The sequence below is a fragment of the Gigantopelta aegis genome, unplaced genomic scaffold (assembly GCF_016097555.1).
Source record: "Gigantopelta aegis isolate Gae_Host unplaced genomic scaffold, Gae_host_genome ctg5944_pilon_pilon, whole genome shotgun sequence".
NCBI classification, from domain to species: Eukaryota; Metazoa; Mollusca; class Gastropoda; order Neomphalida; family Peltospiridae; genus Gigantopelta; species Gigantopelta aegis.
The window spans coordinates 1-18,344 of record NW_024534731.1 but is presented as its reverse complement, the minus strand read 5'-3'; the positions used below and the strand labels follow the sequence as shown (position 1 = coordinate 18,344).

Here is an 18,344-nt window from a genome sequence, read left to right as displayed (position 1 = left end):
ATTGACCTCAGACAGTCTTTAAAGGAGACACACCTTCAAGCACAAAACTAGCACAAAGAAACTATAAGAAAGACCCACACATAACGATTAAAACAAAGACCAAGAACTACACCGTGATGAACTATTAGCTAAAATAATCCAATCTGCAGTAGATGAATAACTACTCAATACCATCCTGACGAAGGAACTGCTAGCTAATGGGTCACATGACTTGGCACCCCAACCAACAAAAACAAACTGTTTATGGTAAGTACTGTTGACATTTTAAGAAAGCTCTTTAAGATTTTGTAAACAAAAACTAATTACTACCTTATTTTCACAGGTTACACCAACCAAAGATGGCTCCCCAGTTGATGAAAGGATGCATCACCTCCTTGTCTTCTACTGACCTACTAATATTTCACTAACAGTTACAATACCTGCTAAATTCTGGTAGCTTTGGTTTACAAATCATAGGAGGAGCTAATACAGCATTACATGCAAAAATAGGAGTTACTATTACCTGTCAGGTAGCTACTTATAACCTGTTTGTCCATTCTTTCACTACTGTAGATCTATATCTAATTCAGTTTGATTTTATCATATTTTTCTTCAGGTGCGTCCAGCTGGGAATCCAGTGGTCTTCAACCAGGGAGATTGGCATAGTGTCTGTTAAGACATGATGTACACTGATCATGACACGTTCAGTTTGATTTCACTGATAAGACAAAGCTCAGCGCTGCATGGACGCTCCCGAACATTAGGAGTTGAAGACATCTACCTGGTATATAGATAGATGGATGAATGGATGGGACAGACAGAAATGATGGACAATATGGTTACTTAATAAATTTATCAATTTTGTTTTCAGAATTATTTAAGAAGAGAGCTCACAGGTCCAATCAAAAGGACAGAATCTAGTATTCTTTGGGAAGAAGAACACTGGAAAGAGAGAGACAGCAGAGGGAAGTAGCCATGTATATAGAAATCCACCCCAGGTGCCAGCACCAAGAAAGAAGAAGTGATAGCATAGATCATGATTTGGAGGATATACTTGATGAACAACTGAAAGTCAAATGACAGATACTCCAAAACATTAGATGAACTCCAACAACAACTTCAAGCATTAATGATTTAGCTAAGAAGAGACCGTCACCTGGATATGACTCCTCTGCAAGGGAGATCTATTAAACCAGTAGATATGCAGGAAAGGCAGTGATGACGATGACACTCTGTTGCTTCTGATGAAGAGAACAAAATGAAGAACCTATACGTGGTCAAGGAGAAGGGAGAGAGGTGATATTGATCCTATAGTCCATCCTGAAGTACCTGAACATCTTCCAACTAACATACAGAAGAAGATCCATTTGCTCCACTGAAAGTTACTGTTACTGAGTCTGAATTACTTACGAAGTCCTCTCAGATCAGTCTAGTTTCAATAATAGTCTTTCAAGTAATCCTAGGGATTCAAATTGTACATAATAACGTCCAACCAAAAGTATCTTCAGTCACTACCACACCCTCTCCCTCTCCCTCGTGATGCACTAAAAAAAAGAACCATCTCCCTAAGTACGACAATTCAGTACTCCTAATGCACGAGTAGTCAGTGTAGAATATGATGATACTTTGGAGGAAATATCAGGTATTAAAGTGAAGGCTGTTTCAGCGTACTCGTTGGACACCAGAGACCCGTTATAATCGAAAAACCACAACCAATCGTAGCACCAGCACTAGTGCAGGTCCAAATACTATAGAGATCATCGTGGATGAGAGACATGAAGTAGTTATAATGGAACCACGTGGTCCCCCCTCATTAAGTTATGGATGCTCCTGAATCTCACAAGTTCAGGTATTATAAATAACTTGTGTAATTTATAGTATCTATGTACTGTTGATATGTAGAATATACGACCAGTAGTGGACATGTGGATCGCAATAAACCACCAAAATTGTTCTCATGTGCAGGTAGAATCTCTCTCTCTCTTTCTCTTCCACTCAAATATTATAAACTGTTTTTTTGCCCTCTCTCTCTCTCTTATCTAATACAGAAGTCCTATTACAACAGGGACAATGATGTCAATTCCTGGTCGTAAATTAAACTTTTCATTCAAAATGTTCTCATGATGCGTGTATGTAGTTCTCCATTGACAATGGGATATGGTCATACAAACAGTGTTTCTCCGACAACTCCACTTCCCCACTGTGCCTCATGCTATTCCACTGACAATGGTAAAGGAATTAAGCTATTGTATGACACATTGTCTACCTCAATAACATGTACAATGATTACATTTGAAAATGTTTGTAGTAAGTTTGTTGTATATTTGTGTTCTCCCAATTATACAGGTATTAAAAGCTACTACATGTTAACCACAAACACTTCATTTATACCCCCCAAATAATTATAAAAATTCACAATAAGATTAATAATGACAACTTATATCCCAAGCTATATCATTTTTAAACAACTTTATATCTTCTGTCATTCCTTACTACTATATAATTACTATTGTGTGACTAACTTTTTAATAAATCTTTCTAGACAAATGAATTTTAATATTCGAATATACGGACTATAGTAGATTTATAGTCGCATTATATTCTCTAGAAATTTCAGAATGTTTCCGTTCACGTCCGTACATAGTCACGTGGAATTTCTACCAGAAAGATGAAGGTTTTTGTAAGTTTTCAATTGCTCTTTTCTACTATGGATAACTCTGAGGGTTCAAGGAGGTGTCCGTTTCGTTTACCTACAAAAGTAGGCTATTTCCTGGCCCCCCCTACAATTATAGCACTAAATATATTGATCAACAAGTAAGAACATCATGTAGCCACACCTCCAATCTCCGTTTTTTACAGATAGATCACTTCGCTTTTGCGTCACCTAGCGCGACATTTCAACAGAGATATATAAAACACAGATCATTGGAAATCAGGGTCACCTATATTCTTTTACTGTGGCAATGAAGGAGACATCACATGGTTCTGCAAACAATACCGTATGTAGTCTCATTCCTTTGAGAATGTAGATCTAGGAACAAAAACTGCTTGTTCTTTGACATTTCATATGATCACTAAGTCTCCATGATCCTTCTGTATTGTCTTTAGGGCTTTGTATGGGAAATAGCTCCAGATTACAATGCAATGATAGTTTTTGCTGAACATCGTTATTATGGGGTTTCGCTACCATTCGGTTCTGACTCTTTTAAGGATCTGGAACATACAGGTTATCTTACATCAGAGCAAGCATTAGCAGATTATGCTGTTCTCATCTTAACCTGAGAGAGAATTATGGACAAGTTCCTGTATGGCATTTGGTGGATCGTATGGAGGTACTATGTTTATGCCATTACTATGCACTGTTTGTAGAGCATGACCTCATTAGTGTACCAGGTGTATGACTCTGTTATTTTGGTTTACAGGAATGTTGGCAGCTTGGATGAGAATGAAATTCCTAGTGCTGTGGTTGGGTAAGTATGTGTATAGGAGTATACTTTGGGTTGAATGTGGTCTATTTGGGCAGTAATTGTGGGTAGATAGACTTCTCACAGGAGAATTAAGAAAAACAGATCTACTTTGTGTGCTTTTAGGAGTAATTGTCTTTTTATAAAAACTTTTTGCTATTACTAAGTTATATATTAATATGGCTTTATGCATAGACATATTTATAGCTAATGCACAGGTTGATGGGAGAACCAAATGACAGATAATGATGCATGCATTTATAAAGACAAACTTTTCTCTTAGATCTATTGCTGCTTCAGCTCCAATTTGGCAGTTTCCTGGACTCACAGACTGTGAGGTAAAGTTATATTTTAGTCCACACAAATTACATGTTTTCTGATAGAAACCCTATCACATTATATCTTCCACACTGAATTCTATCAACTCAACCTGTGCTAACAATATTAAAAGTTCTTGGAGAGCTCTCTCTAATGTTGCTCAAAGAACAGGTGGACTACTATAATAACCTGAAGCCATTTATGATAAAGTTGTCTCTTTGTGGTCACAGATGGATTGATTTGGATATCCACAAAACATTTTCTCGTTGTAGTGATCTTTCTAAATTAATCAACTGACCAATGGTTATATGATATTTGGTTTGAACTAGCTGAAAGTAGGATAATGTTTTATTTATTATTGTTTTTATTGTTTTAACAGCTAATTATCCATATCCTACTGATTTCTGAGCCTCTGCAGCGTGGCCATTAAATGTATGTTGATAATGTTGTGACAAGCTCAAATGTAATGTTTTTTGTATTTATAGGAAAACCTGTCAGTATTTAGGCCAACCTCTCAGTGATGGACAATCTCGTAAGTAGTAACAGTTCACTGATAATGTATTTTAAAAAACAGTAATTTTGTCTTAATACACAGTTCTACTGTTCCCCTATACATACTATAGTTGTGATTGATAATAGTTGGAATGCTTGTTGTGTTGATACAAGTGATCTGTAAAAATTGTTATGATTGATGTCTTAATTGATTTCTTTAATTATAGATATTACAAGGATTAGCAAAAGCTGTTCAAGTATATTACAATTATACTGGACAGAGTAAATGCTTGGATTTAAATAAAGAAGCTCGAAGCACTTTGGGACAGAAGGGCTGGTCATTCCAGGTTTGATGTCCTTAGTTCTAATACAAACAAAAGCTATTATCCAAAGTACACAATAGACACTCAATTCTAATATTTAGGCTTGTACTGAAATGGTCATGCCAATATGTAGCGATGGTACTAATGATATCTTTCCCAAACAAATTGTAAGTATATGATAAACAATCAAATAATATTACTTGTTTGCTAGTGGAATATAAGTCTCTATACTAAAGGATGTCAAGCTATATACAACGGAACTACACCACGCCCACATTGGATAGAAACTCAATATGGTGGAAAGAACTGACAGGCGTGTCCAACATTGTCTTCAGGTACGTCCAAGCTACACCCCATTTACAATCTCTTTGTAGCAATGGTAACTTAGATCCATGGAGTGGTGGAGGTGTTCTACAAACTCTATCAGATACATTAATAGCAGTAGTTATTAATGGTGGAGCACATCATTTGGACCTTCGGGCAGCTAATCCATTAGATATGGAATCAGTAAGAGAGCTCGACAAATCCATCGAGATAATATTTGCAAATGGCTTCAAGACTTTTAAATGCTACAATACCTCAGCAGCTAATAATACATTTTGTTGTTATATGTATTCATCACCTAACTGTCACTAACAGTAATTTACATTTTAATTAATATTTTTCATAAATTATTGACTTTTTTTAACAGAATGCCTCAAAAATTGGAAATGATTAACAAACATCTACCATTGACTAGAGCTACATAATAATATATACTCCACATGAAAACTTAAATCAAAAAAATCCAAGTTGCACAGAACTTGAGGTCGTTTGTACAAGTAAGAGACAAACAAATTAATATAAACTACATGATGAACAAGTTACTGCGCCTTTTCTTGTTCAATAGCTAAGGAAAGAGAAAGGGTAGAATAAAGAAGCGAACAAACGCGTTCTATCTTACTTTCTTTTGTTGGTAGCGGGTTCTTCTCTTGTGTCAGTTTGCTTCAACTTTGATTTATCGAACTTTTGTTACTTCGTCCATGTTAGGTTTATCAGCCATTTGATGTACTGTTACTGGAGATAAAACCAGGACAGGAGCCATTGTGTGACGGGAAAAGAGGCAGTACATAGGTCAACGACATGGTCAGGTATTTATTTACTCACATGGTTTGGTATGTTCAGCAAAGCAAAAAGGCTAGAATCAGCAAAACCGTAGACAGCTCACTTCCAGGGCCAAGTGACAGCGATGTGGCTTGCCTCAAGATTTTGTCCCAGCTGGTGAGTGGGTGGCTTGCGTAAAGAAATCTCATTGGCCATCGCCTTAGATACGCTTAGCAACCAATTTGCGTCAGCATGGGTTACTCTTAAGTATTATTATAGATTATGAATATTTTTATTAAAACCACTAAAATGTAATTCGATTATTGTCCAAACATGTGTCTTATTAGATCAGACATTTTGGCACCATTGATAATTTGACAAAAGAGAAAATGTCCAAAAACATGACAACAAGAGAAAATAGCGATTCATACTTGTAAGAAAAGTCATACTCTCGTACAACCTTCAATGTCACTTCAAGTACATTAGTGTGGTTTTAACCAACGTGCCTTACTACTATTTGCATCAACAGTATGTGGCAAATAGAGGACCAAGACGACTATAATAATCGTTTATTTATAAAAAGAAAAGAAATTTAAAAAAAATTAAAAATTATATAACTTACTGGTTTTGATGTTCTGCAATCGACGTGTTTATTTGGTGACAGTTAAATCAATATCTTTGGCTTCAGTGGTTAGGTAAGTTGATTCTCAACTGCAACAATATATAAGGTAATCATCATATTCTGACATCATCTTTGCGTACCACTAAACTTTCGCAGGCAGCTGTAAAATGGTTGTCTTGTTACCCATGCCAAGGAAGACATCTCAGTAGTAAAATCTTGTTTATATAGCATTTCATAGATCTATTTAAAATACATAGTCCAAGTGAAAACAAAACAAAGATTATTATCAGAGTATTATATCAACATGGACATAAGATAACACCTTTCAATGGTAACCCAAGTTATTGTGTCATAGTGAATGTTAACAACTCAACTGTTAACAATGAAAGTTCATTAATAATGACCATTTCCACAAGGAAATCTCTGTACTATGGTATCTATTTAGAGGTAATGTGTTCTTGTTACAATTTGTAGCAGTTAGTATAATTAAACTAAGTTATGTGTGATAGAATAGAACTAAATAAAACTCAGAAAAATGACTAATGTTGGAGTGAAGTAAGGAAAACAATAAAATGGCATAATTTTAGGGAAAAAGCTATTTAAAAATGTGTTATTTCTATATAGATGTAACATGCCATGACATATATGGTAACGTAACGCAGTAGTATTTACACAAACCACTCATCATCCTATTTTGATAATAACTAATAGTTTAGAATGAGAACATAGCTTACGTTGGTTCAGTTCTTGGATCATCAAATGATAGTTCATTTGCGCACTCACTTTTCTGGACACCAGATATCTTTGTCATGTTCTGGTTTTCTTAGTAGTTGTATTTTCTATAACTTTGTGGTGGCCCTATGGAACCAGGGTTGAGATAAGGGGATGGACCACTGTTAACTGGTTGAATATAAATTTTATAATCTATATGACTATTTGAGACTAAACTTCTTGTTCCTTGCTTTCTTCTTCGGGTGGATTCAACAAGTTGAAAGCAAGCAGAGTTGGTTACATCCATCAGTGTGTCTTTGTGCCATAGCAATAAAGAAGGTGGGCGGTAGAATAATTAGTAAGTCAATTTGACCACACCTTTTTTCTTTCCTAACTCAGCATTGCACCACCACATGGCCAGTCTCATAAAATGGCTGATAAATTGACGAGAATAGCTATTGTTAGCGCTGATCGGTGTAAACAAAGAAATGTCGTCAAGAATGCCGTCGATCTTGTCCAGTAGTAAAAATGGGTAAGATTTATCTGCAGTCCACACTCTGTCCACAGATATGATTGTAGCACACAATTATCTTTCTAGGTAAGTTATGTATTGAAGTTACTCCAGCTGATAAGATAGCTTCAATATCTGAAGATTCTGTGCATTGGATGTGGTATCTGTGTAAAGGTCTGTCGCTAGTTGAGATGACTTAACAGATTTATTTTCTTCAATAGAAATGTCCATTTGAAGCAATATCAGTTATCAATTTACCTAGCAACTTAGAGAAAGATACAACTCATCGTTACTCGGCCAATTCATTCAAGCTTCATCGTCTCCCTGTCCCACGTCAAGGGGTTGTACTAGGTCTTGTAGGAAACAAATGGCATTGGTAAATCCACGGCCCTCAAGATACTCTCGGGAAAACTCCCGCCAAATCTAGGAAAATTTGCAGTGAGCTATTACATCCTGTTGTCTGTTATTTATTTTCTTTTAGAATCCACCCAATTGGCAGGAAATATTGATATACTCAGAGGTTCTGAACTACAAAAACTATTTTACAAAGATCATAGAATATAATCTCAAGGTTGATATATCATAGTAATATATATATGATATTGTATCTATAGGCTTGTATTAAACCTCAATATGTAGATCAGATACCCAAAGCTGCCAAAGGGACAGTTCAAGCAATGTTGGATAAAGAAAGATGAATTAAATACTCAGGACTCTGTCTGTAGTTCATTTGGTGAGAAGAGAGAGAGAGAGGAGAGAGAATCACATCAATTATTTTTCAACAGACTTGGATGCTGTTAGAGATCGAAATATTGAAGATTTAAGTGGAGGTGAACTGCAACGATTTGCATGTGCTGTGGTATGTATTCAAAGAGCGGACATGTATGTTACCATAGCAACACATGTACTTAATACATGTATATATTATTATAGATAACATGTTTGACGAACCTTCCAGCTATCTGATGTAAAAACAAAAGATTAAAAGCAGCTGGAGCTATCCGTGACCTCTGAACGAGGGACCGGTGAGTCACATAGTATCTTCTATGAAATTAACTCTTTCTCAAGATATGTCATTGTTGTGGAACATGATCTTAGTGTTCTAGACTATCTGTCTGATTTTATATGTTGTCTCTATGGAGTACCAGGAGCTTATGGTGTGGTGACCCTACCATCTAGTGTCAGAGAAGGTAGTACAATATCAGATAATGTTTGGTAATGTTTTGTAATAGGAATTAATATATTTTGGATGGATATATTCCAACTGAAAATCTACGTTTTAGGGAGACAAGTTTTGACGTTTAAAGTTGCTGAGACAGCAGATTTTGTAAGTAAAGTTACATTATCTTGACTGCTCCCCTCTCTCTCACACTCACACCCAGGATGACATTAAAAGAATGAGACGTTATTCATATCCAGACATGACCAAGAAATTAGGGACCTTTGAAATGGAAGTAAAAAAGGGAGAGTTTACAGACAGTGAAATAATTGTTATGTTGGGAGGAGAATGGAACGGGAAGACTACTTTTATTAGACTAATGGCGGGTCATCTTAAACCAGATACAGGAGGTATGTATTAGTTAATAATAACACCAAAAACCATTTCAAATTTTTTTAGATGAAGTCCCTCAAATGAATGTTAGTTATAAACCACAAAAAATAAGCCCCAAATTCCCGGGACAGTCCGCCAATTACTAACAATAAAATACGAGATTCATACATTCATCCACAATTATATTGATGTGATGAAACCACTTCAAATAGAAAACTTGTTTGATCAGGAGTCCTTAACCTTTCAGGAGGAGAACTACAACGAGTTGCATTAACTCTTTGTTTGGGACAAAGTAAGTAACAATCACTTTTATTTAGGAGCCTGATTATCACACAAAAAATTTGAAACTGTTTCTTTTTTTTATAGCCTGCTGATGTATATCTTATTGATGAACCATCTGCATATTTAGACTCTGAACAACGTATTATTGCAGCTAAAGTCATTAAGAGGTATAATAACTATGCCCCTTAATTAGACAATAATAATTAACTTCTCTCAGGTTTATACTTCATGCGAAGAAGAGATGCTTTTTGTTGTTGAGCATGATTTCATAATGGCTACCTATTTAGCTGATAGAGTAATTGTTTTTGATGGTGTTCCATCAATTAAAAACATTAGCTAATACACCTACTTCATTGTTACTGGGAATGAATTCTTTTTGAAATCTTTGGAAATTACATTCAGAAGAGATAGTGAGAATTTCCGTCCTCGAATCAACAAGAAAAATTCAGTCAAAGTAAGTAAATTTTGTATGAAAGTTGCTGTATTTCTCTCTGTAGGATATGGAACAAAAGCTCTCTGGAAACTACTTTTTCTTAGAAACCTAAATATTTTTATCGATACCACTCTCATCTTATGAATACATTCTAAATTACTTCAGGACATAATATTTGCTTATAAAAAATAAAAAAAAAAATTTTGAAAGACTCATACAAAATAAAGTGATCGGTTTGCCATCATGTAGTTAATAATTCCAAAGCATGAATGCGTTGTTTTAATTTCATTTGAGCTGTACTATATTCTCAAGTAGACGATTAAAACGTTTTTCTAACTGCTTCAAGTTCTGTCAGTTCGTCTATACGTGTCATGTGATCGTCATCTGTAGGAGGTATTGATTGCCATGATATTGGGAGTGGCTATAGTAACAAATAAAACAATAAAAAATCAATATAACATCACGTACTTGTGATATCTCATTTTCAAGTGAACGATCTCTCATTAATGTTCTTCTTCCCTCTTCCTCTAATATTGCTTTTGCTTCAGGATACTCTTTGAGAACCTCAAGGAGATCAGCCTAAGAAAAGAATGTAAGAATGTCACTTTGATAGATGGATAAATGGATGGACTGATAAATGGATGAATAAATACAGTAAATGGACAGATAGATGATGGAATAATAGACAACTGTATTATCATAGACGTACCTTGGAGAGACAGAAAGAGGTTAGAGTAACCTACTGAACGTTACACTGGCTGTTCTTCTGTTACCACTTTCACTTAAATTTAAGACACTTATTTCTCCAAAGTATGAACCATTGGATAATGTAGCAAAGGCTTCTCCATTTTCTCCTACAACTTCTAACTTGCCATTTTTAATAATGTACATTTCTTTTCCAATATCACCTTTACGACAAATATAATCACCAGGAGAATACACCTACAGAAGATAGGGCACACTAATGGTAGCTATCCTAGGTCACTGTGATAAGTACTGATGTATACTAGTCTAGAACTTCTAATGGTAGCTATCCTAGATCACTGTGATAAGTACTGATGTATACTAGTCTAGAACTTACTAATGGTAGCTATCCTAGATCACGGTGTATAAGTATTGATGTTCACTAGTCTAGAGCTTACTGATGGTAGCTATCCTAGATCACTGTGGTAAGTATTGATGTTCACTAGTCTAGAGCTTACTAATGGTAGCTATCACTAGATCACTGTGGTAAGTATTGATGTTAACTAGTCTAGAACTACTATGGAGTATCCTAGATCTGTGATAAGTATTGATGTTCACTAGTCTAGAGCTTACTAATGGTAGCTATCCTAGATCACTTGGTAGAAGTATTGATGTTCTAGTCTGAGCTTACTAATGGTAGATATCCTAGGTCACTGTGATAAGTTACTGATGTTTACTAGTCTAGAGTTTACTAATGGTAGCTATCCTAGATCACTGGTAAGTTGTATTGATGTTCACTAGTCTAGAGTCTTACTAATGGTAGATATCTAGGTCACTGGATAAGTACTGATGTTTACTAGTCTAGAGCTTACTAATGGTAGCTATCCTAGGCCACTATAGTAAGTATCCCAGGGACACTATGGTTTAGAGTTAGCTATCCTAGGTACTTACTTGTGGTCTTAATTTAAGTACTAATTCTCTATAATCAACTTCACACTCTTTAAATATCTCCACTTTTCTCAATGTCTCAAAATGGACATGTATTGCTATTTCAGCATGTAACTTATCAGGTAATGATTTGAGAATAGCTTGCTCATCAAGAGAATGATTATTGAGGTCCAAAGATATTAAACCATCTAATAACACGAGCCTGTGAAGGGTTTACCCACGTCCGATATCTCATGTACTGCCTTGATATTATCTAGACGCCATTGGAATTCAATTTTTCGAATGTTCATGTTAGTAATGATTCCCGCCCACCATTCCAACGATGACAGCAAATATGAGAAACGCCTACCAGAAAATCAAAAATGACAAAGAGATGTTATATGTCAGTAACAGGAGCTGGTAATTCACCAATTGTTGTTAATGTCAGTGTAGACCAATACAAGCTCCTAGATATTGTCGAGTTAGCTTTGAAAACTCATTTAATGTACCATTATCATCTCAATACTGGGATAGAACCAAGTGTCTGAGCCAAATCCAATACGCATTGATATTAAGAAATAAAAACATGCATTCCAATGGGATTGTTAATGATAAGTAAAGTAGGAGATTGAGAATACGGAAAAAAGTTAGGCCAATTTGTTCTACTTTCTCTTTGATAAAAAAATTGCATTATTCGATGAAGTCGTACAATTCTGTTAAGACGTACGATTGTGTAAGCACACGCCCCACTTTAGGTATAGCATATAACCAATCAAAAGGTATCGCCGAAATGACGTCAAATTTAAAATGCTCTTGAGGTAAATATAATGTAACGCCATTTTACGAGAATCTGTTATTACCATACCTTGTTCGAAATAACCTAAAATAAAATAAAGGGACTTATACCAATAGACTCAATCTAATACCAACAGTTCCATTCCTATACCAATAGACTCATTCTGATACCACTAACCTGTTCTAAAACTGAATGACCATGTCCAGAATGTATATGCATCTGCAATATAATCGAGAGTTAGCCACACCCTACTTTCCATGGTTCGTCCTGCAGTTGTGAAAAGGTCTGACGAGCAATAATAACATAGGCAGTTATAAAGGACAGCTATTGTTATCACAACCAACCAACGATATAAACTGACATTCATAGGATTGAAATACAAGTGACGTAACCAACGACTGATACGACGTCTTTAAAGGTACCCAATTTCCTCTGGTCTCTCCTTCTTGATCTTCTTGTATGAAGGAGTAGCACCACAAGTTGATGCACTATCAATGTTAGGGACAGAGAGTTTAAATTTTTTGAGAAATGCCTCCCTTCCTTTAGCTGTGTCTTCTTCTCTCTGAGTCCACTTCTTTATAAATTTGACAGTGTTTACTAATTTGACAAAAGTGCGCCATCTGATGTCTTCTTTTCAGAGTCTGACACAACGGAGGGACTAGTTCTAATACATCCAGGAGAGGGAGGTGGTCGTACGAAAAAAGGATGTCGAGTGAGCAACAGAATGCTGGTCTTCGTCCAAACCTTCTATAACAAATTCGAGGAGTAGTCTTGTCCATGTCCTCGATGTTAAAATTAAGTGTGACATTCTTCTCATTCATAATACTTATAATTGCTTCTTAATTTTCACTAATTAATAGGGTACACCTCCTTGTAGGAAACCTTGCCTTCTCCTTTCTTAGCACTATGAAACAGTTCGTTGTCAAGATTAAATGGCGTCTTCTCTTTTACTCTGACTGCACTGGCTGTAGTGACCATGTTGTGTTACTTGTCAACTGCTTTCAAGGATCGTCTTGTCGCTGATGCATCAGTCAAAACCATCGCCATCATATACTATATCAGTGTAAGACTCATTCCTATACCAATAGACTACTCTAATTACCAATATACTTTTCTTGTACTAATAAATACATTCCATTCCCATACCAACAGACTCATTCCAAATGCTAATTAACTTTTCAAATATTAACAGACTCATTCCCATGCTAACATACTTATTTCCATACCAATGGACTCATTCCGATACCAATTATTCCATTCTAATGTTTAACATAACTGATCCTTATCATTCTATACAATAGGAGGCGTGTACATGTCATGAGACAAAAATGGAACATGATTTGGTTGATATACAATTAGAAATCATTGCCGAGTAATAATTATTAATATATCATATATATATCAATTAAGTTCGTCATCTTTAGATTTTTCTTCTTTATTTGATTGGAACACTAAACAATTATTTGTGTACGTAGTAGCATCTTATAAGACTGACAAATATGTAAGTTGATACTGTAATTGTTACAAACTCTCTCTCTCTCTCTCTCTCTCTCTCTCTCTCTCTCTTCTCTCTCTCTCTTCTCGACTCAATCTCAGTCTCTCTCTCTTCTCTCTCTCGAGCTCTCTCTCTCTCTCTCTCTCTCTCTCTCTCATCTCTCTCTCGCTCAGCCTGTCAATGAGATAGTTCTGTGGGACAAGATCATATTAAGAGGTCAACCAGCAGTTATACAGATATCGTCAACATCAATAGAGTATCACTTTCTTGATCATGGTCCTTGGATTAAGGTAAATATTACTGATATCATCACTGTTAATAAATGTCCTTGTTATTGACTAACATGTGGTTAATTAATTAATTTATCATTATTTATTATAGGGATAATCAAAACGTCACATTACAATTATGTTGGAATGTGATCCCATTAGCTGGTCAACTACCAGTAATCAAATCAGAGCACATCCAGGAATCACACTTCCTAGTCATTATACATATAATAATTAATTCAGGAGCTAGCTGGTTGTCTCATTAGATTTTTCAAAATAATTAATAATTATAACTAAGTCAAATCCATACGTTAGACTGGGTAAAATTTAAAAAGAGGGGTGGGCCTCGCTCGTAACGGCAACGTGCGAGGTGGAGCGGAGTTTTTTAAGGGTTTGCTTTTAAGTGAAAATCGACAACACAATCGCTCACAGAACTGAATAGAATGGCTGCTCGAGTACATCCACATCTGAGGAGTCATCTGAAAATGGAGCGAGACGATTTGCAAGACATAACGCATGGTCAATTTCTCCTGTACACGAGAACAAATCTATCGGAGATCTAACAAGTGAAAGTAAGTAGTATATTTTTCATGATATTAATGTGACTTGTATATATCTTATAGGTCAAAACCATCTCCAGATGAGATCTCATCCGTTTCCTTTATCTCAACGTATTATATTTATTTTCAGTGGCTCTCACAACACCCTCAAAATAAATATCGACTTCGATAGTATTTGAGTGAACTTATAAACTGACAGAGCAGACATTACTGCACACGATGGTACTATAAGATAGAAAGAGAGAAACCATAAAAATATATTTTTGCATTTACAGCAAAGATCTATTTGATGACTTGAAATAAATTAATATAGTATTATTTTTTGTATACATTCAAAATTCCAATTTTTGTTTTAGTGACGTTATCTTTATTCTTTGCAGAATTCACAGAAGCAACAATATTCCATGAAATTGCTTCACAACAAAAAAAAAAAAGGGATATCAAGTGGCTGATTTGTCCTTGTCAACGGAGGAGAGATTTGATGCAGTGAACAATGAAGGACCGCACTCCATTACACATTGCAGCATATTGTAATCATACTGATATGATGAGTTTTTATTGGATAATGGAGGTTGGAAAATATTACTAATATATTCTATTAATGCTTCCTTTTAAATAGCTAAACTAGATGTCAAATCAAAACGATGAACAAACAGTTGTACATTATGCTGTACGTGGGGGGTCCTCGCAATACAAGCTCTTGAACTCTTAATTGGCAAAGGAGTAACTCTCTTTTCTCTCTCACATACATGCAAAGTTTCTTTTTTCCATAGCTGTTATGATAGTACTAAGGGCAAACCATGTGTTATATTCGAGGGAAAACACCACTACAACTTGGAGCTGAACTAGGTCAGTAACTTGTTAATTTTCATTGACTACTATTGAGTTATAGATCGTACTGAGGCAGTCCCTATTTCTATTATCATTGGATTCACTCATCCAGCACGATGTGATGTATCTGATAAAATGGTAATCCTGCACTTGTCAGTATTGATATCTAATATGCCACAGATGGTAAGATTAAACTAACTCTAATAATATTTGATAATCTAATGTATGTAGGCTCAATTTAGGAATGGATCAATTTCATATACAATCTTTGCTTCAGAAAGACGTCAAGATATTTATTAAGTCGTATTGAGTCCCAAGCTTATTCTACAAAATCTCCAGTAAGTGTATTTGCTATTACTTGATATCTACTTTGAGTATCTGTATAGTTTGAGGCTACAGTGGAGCATAGAGTGATACCTGTTCTCACTCATCCCTGTCATGAGGAAACTTATACAGGTGAAATGGAAGCGACTAGCTAGGCAAGTTACAATACATAATTTGACACGTACAATAACTTGTCAGAAACCTGCTTTACACCTCCTAACTTCTAATTTCCTTTATGTGCAGGTTGTATTTCTACATCCTCTTTGTCCTATATATCTTATTCTTAGTATTACGTTCACACATCATCAGACAACATTGAAAATAACTTTAATTGTCCTATTACAAGTATCTGATGTACCATTACTTTTAATACAATACTCAAAAAAGTCCTTATTATTCTCATAATCAATTGTCCACCTGTTTATATGTCCTAGAGTAATGTGGTCTATCTAATTCTTACCTCATTCTAGACATGGACTATTCTTATTGTTATATCCACCTATACAACAAAAGCCCTTGATACATTTCCTGAAGATACTTGGCGAGTAGTATTAGGAGTTAAGCTTGAACCTTTTAGTGTAACACTACTCTGACTGATTCTTTTATTTACAGGTATTGGCAGTAATGTTATTGATGCAACAGATATTTGAGGAGTTTATAGAATATTTTTTCTCATACAGAAAAAACAAAGTTTGTATTTTGATGCATTATAGAATTATGCATAAGGGTTCTTATATAGCGTTACAAATCATGGATGAGAGAGCAACTAAGAGATGATTTATCACATTGTAATGGAGCAGATTTCCAAGAGGTACTGCATAAAAACTTTTTATCTATTTTTCTTCTCTTGTTTATAAATTGAAAAAGGAGCGTCAATTTATAATTCAGAAGCTTCATGATACCTCAAAATTGACTGCTAGATATTTCAAAGATGCTTGGTGAGTTAGAGAGTAAGACACCAGTTTATAACATTTTCATATAACAGAACTACATTGATATGTCATGTTATATATTTACTCATACTGGTTATAACATTACATATTATTGATATTACGTCACATTCTCAACAATTAGCTCTATGGAATTGCTAGGTAAGGAAGATACTGGCATTAACAAAATAACCTTCATATTATTAGAGCTGCTAGTTAGTTTAGCTCTTATAATAATTGGGTGAGATTACTAGAATTTGCTCGTGCTTCTGATTTCTTGGTCTGTTGTATTATATGAAATTACCTCAAGTATCTCTCTTATAGGAACCATGATAGCAATAATAGGTCATCTATCTGGAAATATTATAACAATACTTTTTGTTTTTCGGTGTATTGTATTTTCCATATGGTATGTATTGTCTTTGTTTCTCTCTGTTCTTTTATCTTTTCTTGTACATGTAGTGGCTAGTTTTTGGTTTTTATTTGAGGAGATGAATCAGACTCGGTAGCAAATATTACTGAAGCCACAGAGGAACTCACTTCTGTTCAATAGCATATTTACAATGTTATTTTCGTATGTCCTCAATTGATGACTATCCTTATCAGGGTTCTGTCCGTAGTCATCCGCCTACATTCATTATCCTATTTGTACATTTGTTTTTTCAATTTTACTATAGGAAACTACGGGCTGTTGATGATCATTCGTGCAACGTCTTAATAATATCGTTATACTAGTCAGTGCTCTCATTGGACGAACTTATTTATAGCATTATTATCCTGATACATTCAAGGTATACTTATAATAGAGTGTTTATGACCACCGGGTAATTACATAGATCCGGGTAATTGCAATGTAATAGAGTGTTTATTGACCAAGTTAATAACATGAGATCCTTAATTTCAATTTAATAGGGTCTATGATAAGCAATTTCTATTATTACAGAACACGTTGATAGTCACTTGGGAGAAAGCCTCCAAAAGTCTCTAATTTTTGGCAGTTTTTCGTGGAAAATGTAATCCAATTCAGCTATTGATGATGATGATAAGAGCGGAGGGAAAAAACCAATCATTCGAAATTACCCCCGCTTTGTGGTACTATTCTTTAGAAAATTGTCATTCTGAGTATAAAAAAATAGTTCTGATTTTGATAAAGTGAAGATTCTAATATAGGTACAAAGAATAAATTTGCATAGAAGGGACTGGGGGCAAAAATAAAAATTCTTAATTCACCCAATTCAAGAAAAAAAAAACACTTATTGGAAGCAAACATTTGTTTTAAAATAATATCTAAAGTTTCAATAATGTACCTTTCGCGGACAAACCCAGATTCCCAATGGGAAGAAGGAGCCTTATCTATAATAAGGGAAAAACAAACTCTCTCCCGTCCCCTTCAATAGAGCCAATTATTGCAAAATAATCCACAAAATCGTCTTTATTTAAAGGCACCCCTTACCCTACAATCCAAGCTAATTTTTCGGACACGCGGAGACGAAGGATATTTACAGATTAAAGAAAGGGCATGGGAAGGTTCCTTTATTAAAATACCAAATAACAAACAAAAAAAATGATGATGAATATTGAAACTTAATTGCGAGCACTTAGGGTAATTATAATAGTCATTTTGTAAAGCTGTATTATTTTACAATGATCCAATATCTGACTCGCGTGTTCTATAACCCTTCGGTCCTCCCCTAAAAGGCACACAGCTACAATTAAAGGGGTGGTTTAAAATTTAAACATTATAGATCTTTCCCCCGTC

General features: G+C 35.1%; 3 pseudogenes; 2 read left to right on the top strand and 1 right to left on the bottom strand.

Annotated features, from left to right (window-relative positions):
* The first annotated feature begins 2,129 nt into the window (after positions 1 to 2,129).
* LOC121366495 lies at positions 2,130 to 5,857 on the top strand (annotated as a pseudogene).
* Positions 5,858 to 7,422: 1,565 nt separating this feature from the next.
* Positions 7,423 to 9,882, top strand: LOC121366493 (annotated as a pseudogene).
* Positions 9,883 to 10,089: 207 nt separating this feature from the next.
* LOC121366492 lies at positions 10,090 to 13,155 on the bottom strand (annotated as a pseudogene).
* Between the last annotated feature and the right edge of the window lie 5,189 nt (positions 13,156 to 18,344).